Source organism: Otolemur garnettii, unplaced genomic scaffold (assembly GCF_000181295.1).
Source record: "Otolemur garnettii isolate 467f Iridium unplaced genomic scaffold, OtoGar3 scaffold00049, whole genome shotgun sequence".
In the NCBI taxonomy this organism is placed as follows: domain Eukaryota; kingdom Metazoa; phylum Chordata; class Mammalia; order Primates; family Galagidae; genus Otolemur; species Otolemur garnettii.
The window spans coordinates 10976676-10985585 of NW_003852444.1; positions in this window are offsets into that span (position 1 = coordinate 10976676).

An 8910-nucleotide genomic window follows, 5' to 3' on the forward strand; every position below is an offset into this window, starting at 1 on the left:
CATCCTTAATATATTAGGAATAGTTATCTGTGGGTAGTAGGTTTTTATGGGCAATTTCAATTTTTAACCTTTTGTTTATCTACACTTACTACAATGAACGTGTGTTCTTTTCCATATGCAAAAGTGGCTCAAGAAAGATTAAAGAAAGTAGGATAACAGTTTAAAAATAAGAATTCTAAATTAAGAATTTAAAAATAGCAATTTAATGAATAATATCTAAAACACATAAGAATAAATATAATCTGAAGAGATTGGAATATAATTAATAATATATTTCAAATCAAGCGGAATAGAATGAGTAACATAAAACTTCAAGTTTTTGAGCTTTTGGTCAATTCTAGACACTGTGCTAGGTGCTTTATATACATTCACAAAGATCAGTATAACAGGGTATTCTTTTATTTAAATGAATCAGTGGATAATAGGGGAGGGAAGCAGACAGTTTTGAGAAGGGAATTTTAATTCTTATAGCAGCCTCTGAATTGGACACTCATTTCTCTCGAGAAACCCCTACTTCACAGCTAAGTCTTAGGGACAAATGAGTCTTTCTTTCTGCTGTTCATCGGCCATCAAGAATTAGTACCTTCATATAATTCCTCAGGCTCCAATCTGCTATATAGTTTTTGTCGCTAGTCAGGACCATAAGAGAACTCCCTTGCCCCAGATCCCCAGTCCCTGACCCAGTTCCTACCTCCTACCTTAGTAACCAAGGAACCATGCAGCCCTGGCCTCGTGCAATGACCACCCTGAGCTACCCTAAATTTAGGCTGTGAAAATGGGGAGAACTTGGTGCACAGAAGATGGAGTGATTTGTCAGTGAGTAGCTTTATGCGGCGACTTGACTCGAAGGCAAAGTCTCCTCTGATAACCTAGCACCACAGATTAATTTCACCTTTTCTTGAACACCATGGAAAAAGCGTCAGGCAGCACGGATTCTTGTGTCTCCGGCTTCTTTTCCTTAACCCTGTGCCTGTGATGTTCAGCCTTGTTGTTGAGTATAGCTATAGTTTATTCTTTGTAATTGAAATATAGCAATCCATTGTGTGACTATATCACAACTGATCTATTCTAAAGTTGATGGGCGTTTGGATTATTTCCTTCTTGGGGCTTTTGTGAGTAAAGCTGTAGTGAATATTCCCGCATGTGTTTCTTGGTAGAAAGAAGCACTCATTTCTGTTATTTGTGTCCACAGTAGTGGAATGCTGGGATATTACCTAATTAAGCCTCCAGCATTCCCATTGCGAAGTCACCTCTGTACTAGAGACCTACATTGCCATTTCATAACTGTGCACTGTCCCTCCCCGCCTCCACTTGATAATCATGATTGCCATGGTTCCAGCTTCCAGCACTAACCTTTACCCAGCATTGGAGCTCTGCTATGTAGGGCTCATGAGGACAGTTTCCCATGAAAGAGGAACAATGAGGTGGTGGCAACGTATTCCAGGCTGAGTGCCTGGAGAGCTGGAATCGTGCCAGAGTCTGGTGTCACCAGGGCTGTGTGGCCTTGGGAAACTCACTCAGCCTCTCTGAGTCTCAGCTCCTTCGTGGGTGAAATAAAGATTATATGGTTGTCAAGCTTGCTTCCACTCAAAAGTGCCATGATTTCTAATAAAAGAATTGCACTGTATGGACTCTGGTTCCAGGCTGAGGGTTGGAACCCATTTTGCTTTGGAACATGTGAGTGAAACAGTTTCCCTGGAATTGAGAGGCTCACCAGGTGCCCGCCTTGAGTGCCTCCCTGAACTGCTGCAGATGTGAAGCCAAAGAAGGCAGCACACTGGGTGAGGACCGGCTGAGCAGAATGTGTACTTGGGGACATTTCTACACTATTAGCATCAATAAACAGGCATTTCTCTGCCTGTCTGACACTGCAGCAGAAGTGCTCATATAACCTTGATGCATTTCAAGCATTTGTTATTTGGAAGTAAAGAGGCTAACAGCCTGCCTTTCAGAAATCTCTCAGCTCCATGACAGGTAGATATTGTTAAAGGGTTAGGAGAATGTCCCTGTGCTCGCAAATAAAAATGACTTGAAAATTCATCAAGGCCAGAGGAGCCGTTCAGGAGAGATGACAGATGGAATGTTTGTGCTTGTTTAAGGAAAGGAGAAGAGAAATGAGTCTCTTCTGACTGGGCTACGCTCATCAGAGATGATCACTCTAAATCCAACACAAAGGACATCAGAGGGCCTTGGGACCCTGGCAGTTTAGAAGCGACAGGAGCTGGGCTGGGTTTGTGTCTCACTCTCTCCCATTTCTCTCTCCTCGCGGGAGTCCGGCCATCCCTGCCCTTAGACCCACAGCCAGGATTTTAACCACTATGTAGAGAGGAAGGTAAAATGGAGAGAAAAGAAATAAGCACCAGAGAAAAAAATGAAAAAGCAAAAAAAGCAACGTGGAAGAATGTTCAGGAAATAACAGAGACTGGCATTTTAGAAATCTGCTATACATTTGGTGAGGCTTTAATTACAGAAGAGTTGATCTTCTGAGGACTTGTTTAACTGTGGTGGAGATCATGAGAGGTACGCAGGGACTATTTTGCTGAACAGTTTTTGCTCGTGGTTGTGTATTTACTGCGTGGCCCAAGACAACTCTCATATTTCCAATGTGCAGCAGAAAAGAAAAACAGACACCCCGGCTAGAATAAACTTTATGCCAGAGATATGAAGAAATCTTCTTGGAGCATTGCCAGGTTATGACCCGTGTGTAGGATTTATTAGTTATATAGTGTTAAGTGATGTCTGTTCAGCCACCTGGTCAGCCGAGCCCATCCCATGACATGGGTATGGCAAAGCATATACACTTTCCTCTGAACAAGAAATTGTTCGGGCAAAAGTATTGTCAGGTAGATGCCAGAGAGCGAGGGAGAGGTTCCTGAAACGTGGAGGAGCGCTGCCTCAGAAGGCTCCTGGACACATGGGCAGGACAGCTCAGTTCTACTTGAATAGCAATGGGCAGTAAAGGGAAACCCTGTGATTGGTGCCACTGCTGTGTCTATTTTCAAAGACACATTGTTGTGCTGTACTTGCATTTGCCTTTGACTTATTGCTGACTTGTTTCATGCTGTTTTGAGTTTTTCCTCTAAGTGTGCTGCCCCAAATTCTTATATTCAAAGTATGTCACACAAGCACATGCATGTATGCACACAGAGAGAGATACACACAGACACACAGGCATCACAGAGCTACTGTTTTAGGACCTCATTGTTTTTATGTAATTCTGCTACAGTAATTGGTGGGAAAAGTTTTAAAGCGGATGTTCTGTTATGGCTTGTCAAATGTGTCTTAGTCCGTATTTTCAGAATGTCTTCATATTGATTGCACTACACTTGGGGCACTTTTCAGGGATTTTAATTGGTTTGCTATCACTGTGGCAATAATACGTCCTAGATTTTCCAGGGTGATCCTGATCTCAAGGACTGATTTTATTGTTCTACAAGCACACAAGTAATAGCCAGAGCAATTGCCCCGATTTTTTAGCTCAGAAAACATGATCATTATATCTGTATTCCATTTCAGCACAGGTTGTGAGTGCCTTGCCACTCAGAGGAGCTGGGGAGGGCTGATGATTAGCTTCTGGCTGGGCACCAGCAACAGGTGTCTCTTCTCCCTGACACCACATCCTCCCAGGTCACGTTCTTCCTGCCTTCATCGCTCCTTCTCCTCCATCTCTTACTACGTTCCCACCCAGCAGAGCCATGGAGCAGGGACACTCCTGGACACACGGGCAGTTCTATTGATATGTGAAGTCAGTAACATGTGAAGAAATGGCAGAAGAGGTGTCCCCAGGATTTCGCCTTTTGTGACTTTTTGTTTAAAGCTGAGATTGAAAATCAGAATATATAGTATGAACCTTCTTCTCACCTTGAAACTTCAGGAATTTTGCTTGTTTGAGTGATTTGGAAGTCTAGGTGGATTTTTTGTAAGGGGGATAGAGTCAGTGGGGATGATTGGAGTTTTCCTTCCTTCTCTCTCTTCCTTCCTTCTGAGCATGATTTATTCTGAAGTTTTGGCATGGTGGGAAAACAGGAAACCACAAGAACAGAGGAGTTGGAAAGTACTTTTGCTCAATGACCAAGCTGAGATTTGTCAAGAACCAAACTATTGCTCAGGTCTCAGCTCTGCATCAAGGTAAACCGTAGACATCCAATATTTTTACATCAAGTGCTGGTTCCTCGGGCAGAGACTGAAGAAAATCAGTAGTACCACTGTAAGTTGACTACCTAAGGGACCGTAACAAACTGGTCAACATACAGAAGTGGTCAACATGAGGAATGGGACTACTGTACTGATAGTACATGTGATGTAAGTTTGGTCTATGACAATTAGGTCAACTTGAGGAGGTGGTCGATCTAGGAAGGTTGTCAACTGTGGAGGTTCTACTGTATGTTGTCTTATTTTTTTTGTTACATCATAACTGTGTACATTACTGCATTTATGGGGCACAATGTGCTGATTTTATATACAATCTGGAATGCTTACATCAAACTGGTTAACATAGCATTCACCTCAATTATTTAATTGTTGTGTTAAGACATCTATACTCTTAATATATTTGACATGTACCCTTGTAATATGCACAATAGGTGAGGTCCCACCGATTACCCTCCCTCCACTTGGCCGCCTCCCTCCCCTCCCCTTGCTCTCCTCTTCCCTCCATTCTGGGCTATAGTTGTGTTTTATCATTCATATGAAAGTGTGGGTGAGTATATATTGGTTTCATAATGGTACTGAGTACATTGAATACTTTTTCTTTCATTCTTGAGACTAAGACTATGATCTCCCTTTTTACGGCTGCATTATATTCCATGACATACATCTACCACAATTTGTTAATCCATTCATGGGTCTGTGGGCACATGGGCTGCTTCCATGACTTGGCAATTGTGAATCGGGCTGCAATAAACATTCTTGTGCAAATGTCCTTGTTGTAAAATGATTTTTGATCATCTGGATATGTATCTAGTAGAGGAATTGTAGGATCTAACGTCAGGTCTATTTTTAGTTCCCTAATTGTTTGCCAAACTTCTTTTCAGAAGGGACGTATTAGCTTGCATTCCCACCAGCAGTGCCGAAGTTTTCCCTTCTCTCTGTATCCATGCCAACATCTGTAGTTTTGGGATTTTGTTGTGTATGTGGTGCTGGGTGAACTGGCTGGCAACATGTAGAAGACTAAAACTGGACCCTCACCTTTCACCATTAACAAAAATTGATTCTCACTGAATAAAAGATTTAAACTTAAGACATGAAACTAACTAGAAGAGAGTGCAGGGAAAACACTTGAAGAAATTGGCCTGGGAGAATATTTTGTGAGGAGGAGCCCCTGGGCAATTGAAGCAACACCAGACATATATTACTGGGATCTGATGAAACTAACTTTGTCTTATTATTGATGCCTGGGTAGACTCGTGTGATAAGGAAGATTCTTTGGCAAGGCTATATGTGCCCCAGAACTTATTGCAAATCTGGGCCTCAGGAAGACCAGGAACTTTGATAGCGACAGTGGTTATAAAGTCAAAGACTGCAGCTGCAAGCCCTTTCTGAATCCTGGGCAATTCTAGAAGCTTCTAAAGTTGTGAGTGGGTCTTTGCTTTAGTGCTCTGTATTTGTGGGACTGATCACATTTTTGAGGGTCTTATTTTTGCTGGTGTCTTTTTATTTGGCTTATATTTTACTGCCTCAAAGCTTCTCGATTTCTTTCCTTCCTTGTTCCTTTTCAGAACCTATTTTGGACTTCAATACATGATAAATACATGTCTCTCAGGTTTGGAAAATTGTACATTCTTCAATAGCTTTCTTTCTTTCTTTTTTTTTTTTTGCAGTTTTTGGCCAGGGCTGGTTTTGAACTTAGCACCTCTGGTATATGGGGCCGGCGCCCTACTCCTTTGAGCCACACGCGCCACCCAACAGCTTTCTTTTTCTTTTCTTTTCTTTTCTTTTTTTTTTTTTTTGAGACAGAGCCTCAAGCTGTTACCCTGGGTAGTGTGCCGTGGCATCTCAGCTCACTGCAACCTCCAACTCCTGGGCTCAAGTGAGTCTCCTGCCTCAGCCTCCCAAGTAGCTGGGACCACAGGCGCCAGCCACAAGGCCCGGCTATTTTTTGGTTGCAGCCGTCACTCTAATTTTATGATGTAATCATACCCTAAAAAAGAAATCTTGTACCAATTACTTCCTTTCCTGCCGGCTCCCTGCAAGCCTTTCCAAGTCAAATCACTTTCATACAGATTTGCCTATTCTGTACATTTCATTTAAATGAAATTAGACATGATTTTTTTTGTGTGTCTCGCGTCTTTCCCTTGGCATAATGTTTTGGGGGTGCATCTGTATCATAGCATATGTCAGTTCTTCTTTATTGCCCAATAATATTTAATTCCCCAGACATATCCTATTTTGCTTATCCATTCATCAGTTAATGGACATTTGAGTTGTTTCTGATGCTATTATAAACAGAGTTGTTCTCTTTATTTATTTTTGGATTATTAATTGCTGTGTGTAGAAATGCAATTGATTCATTAAATGTTGACCTTATATTCTACGACTTTGCTGAACTTAAAAAAATGAGTTCTAAGTTTTTATCCGTGGATTCCTTAATAATTTTCTATTTATAAGGTCATGTTTTCTGTGAATATAGTTTTACTCCTTTTTTTTTTTCCAATTTGAATGCTTTTTTTCTTCTGTCCACCCAGCTTTACTTTGCCATAAGGTTTGCACTCAGTATTGTAGCTTCCATTTTTGCTATCTTTTTGTATGCTCTGAATTTTCAAGTTTAAATCTGAGAAAGTGATATGGGGACAGAGGAAAGGGAGAAAGGCAGGGAGAATCTGAGTGGCTCAAATGTTAGTTATTATTTTTGTTTAGGTAAATCTTACATTCTAACTCATAGGTCTCTGGCTAGCAAATGTTGTATTTGGGTTGGATGACCATTAATAAGATGTGGATGGAGAGAAAGGGAGGTCTCACACTCTGGGTGGTGCAGGAAGGGTCTGAAATGGACATGGATAGAGAATATTGATACAGGATGCATTTTCCCAAGAATGAGATGGTACTCTTTTTAACTAGGAAGGCATCTTCAAAATATCATTGGTTGAAATGCATCAGAAATTCTAAAGAATTTTTAGGTTGTCTACCTGATAAGATCACTTACATGTTTTTGTATCATAAGTAGCGAAGGCATCCCACTACTTCTCAAGCTTAGCATTGACAAGAGTCAATTTTAATATATTCAGTTGAAAGAGCACATTGACTATTCTTTCTATTTAAAGAGATAAATATATTTAAGGTAACTAGCAGTTCCTTCATCTCTCCACTGTTTCCAAGAAATACTTTCTTTGTAAGTAGTTATTTTGGTTAGTATTTCTTGAGCATCTGTTTTATGTAGAATCTCTAGTATGTGCTATATATTGGTGTCTTCATAAAAGGAGAGATTCCCCCAAAATGAAAGACATAATTCCAGGAAGTTTTAGTTCTCTATAGAAGAAATATTTAAATGTATTATGTAAGTTGAGAACAAGTCCAGAGTAACACACATTCTCATAATTGCAAAATAATATAGTGCAATGTAGATGCATGTATGTTGAAAAGAACAACATGATGAAATGTAATTGGCACAGTGGTGCTGACCAGGGATTTAGAGATAATAAAGACAGTTTCTGGCCTAAAGATTCTGATAGAAATATATCAGCACATACATGAACCTAAAAATGCTACTGCATTACTGTGACGCATTTGACACGAGAGGATGGCATGCTGTGTTGTGGCCTGCTGCTTCTATATTGAGGGGGATTAACTGTGGGTAAAAGTACCATCATTAACCTGCTTTCTAATGAGATTACATCTACCCCTATAAGACTGGGGTTGTGTCACTAAATTTACGGGTACCAGTGTTTAGCAAAAATATAAATATGTACATGGAAAACCTAAAAATTATTTACTGGTTTATTAGAGGTGAAATGTTGAGCTAAAATCTTTCCACAATAGATCATCTTAATTTTGACACATAGTTTTAATTCCTCCACAAATTTATGCCATCTTTGGCAATCAGTTAATTTTTTCTGCCTAACCCTATTAGGACCCAGCTTACGTAACTAAAGTGGAAGAAGATACAACTGCGGGAAGTGGTCACTCTGAAATAATTTTTTAGAGATAGAGTCTCTGTCACCCTGGTTGGAGTGCAATGACATGGCTATGATTCACTGTAACCTCATCTAGGATTCAAGTGATTCTTTTACCTCAGCCTCTTAAGTAGCTGGGATTACAGGTTTACCCCACCACATCAAGCCAAATTTTAAATTTTCTGTAGAGATGAGGTCTCATTGGGTTGCTCAGGCTGGTCTCTCAAACTCCTGGGATCAAGTGATTCTCTTGCTTTGGCCTCCCAAAGTGTTGAGATTACAAGCATGAGCCACTGTGCCTGACCCGTGAATACCACTTACTTTCTGTGTTTTCTCATATGCATATTTGAAAACCACAATATTTAAAAATGTACTTTACAAAAAGAAATAAAACAAGTATATTGCTTATGAGATAGCGACATAAACCAAATATGGTTTTTGCTTGTTTTTTGTGTTTAATGGCTAAAACTAAAGTATAGCCCAGCATTGCACAATGCTGTTTTGGCCAGTGATAATATTGTATATACGGTAGTGCTCTCTAAAGATTACAAAGGGGTAAAAAATTCTTATTATCGGCTTTGTGCTTGTAGCTCAAGCGGATAAAGCACCAGCCACATACATCAGAGCTGGCGTGTTTGAATCCAGCCCAGGCCTGCCAAACAATGATGACAACTACAACCGAAAAATAGCTGGGCTTTGTGGTGGGCGCCTGTAGTCCCAGCTATTTGGGAGGCTGAGGCAAGAGAATCGCTTAAGCCCAGGAGTTGGAGGTTGCTGCGCGGCTGGGATGTCACTGCACTCT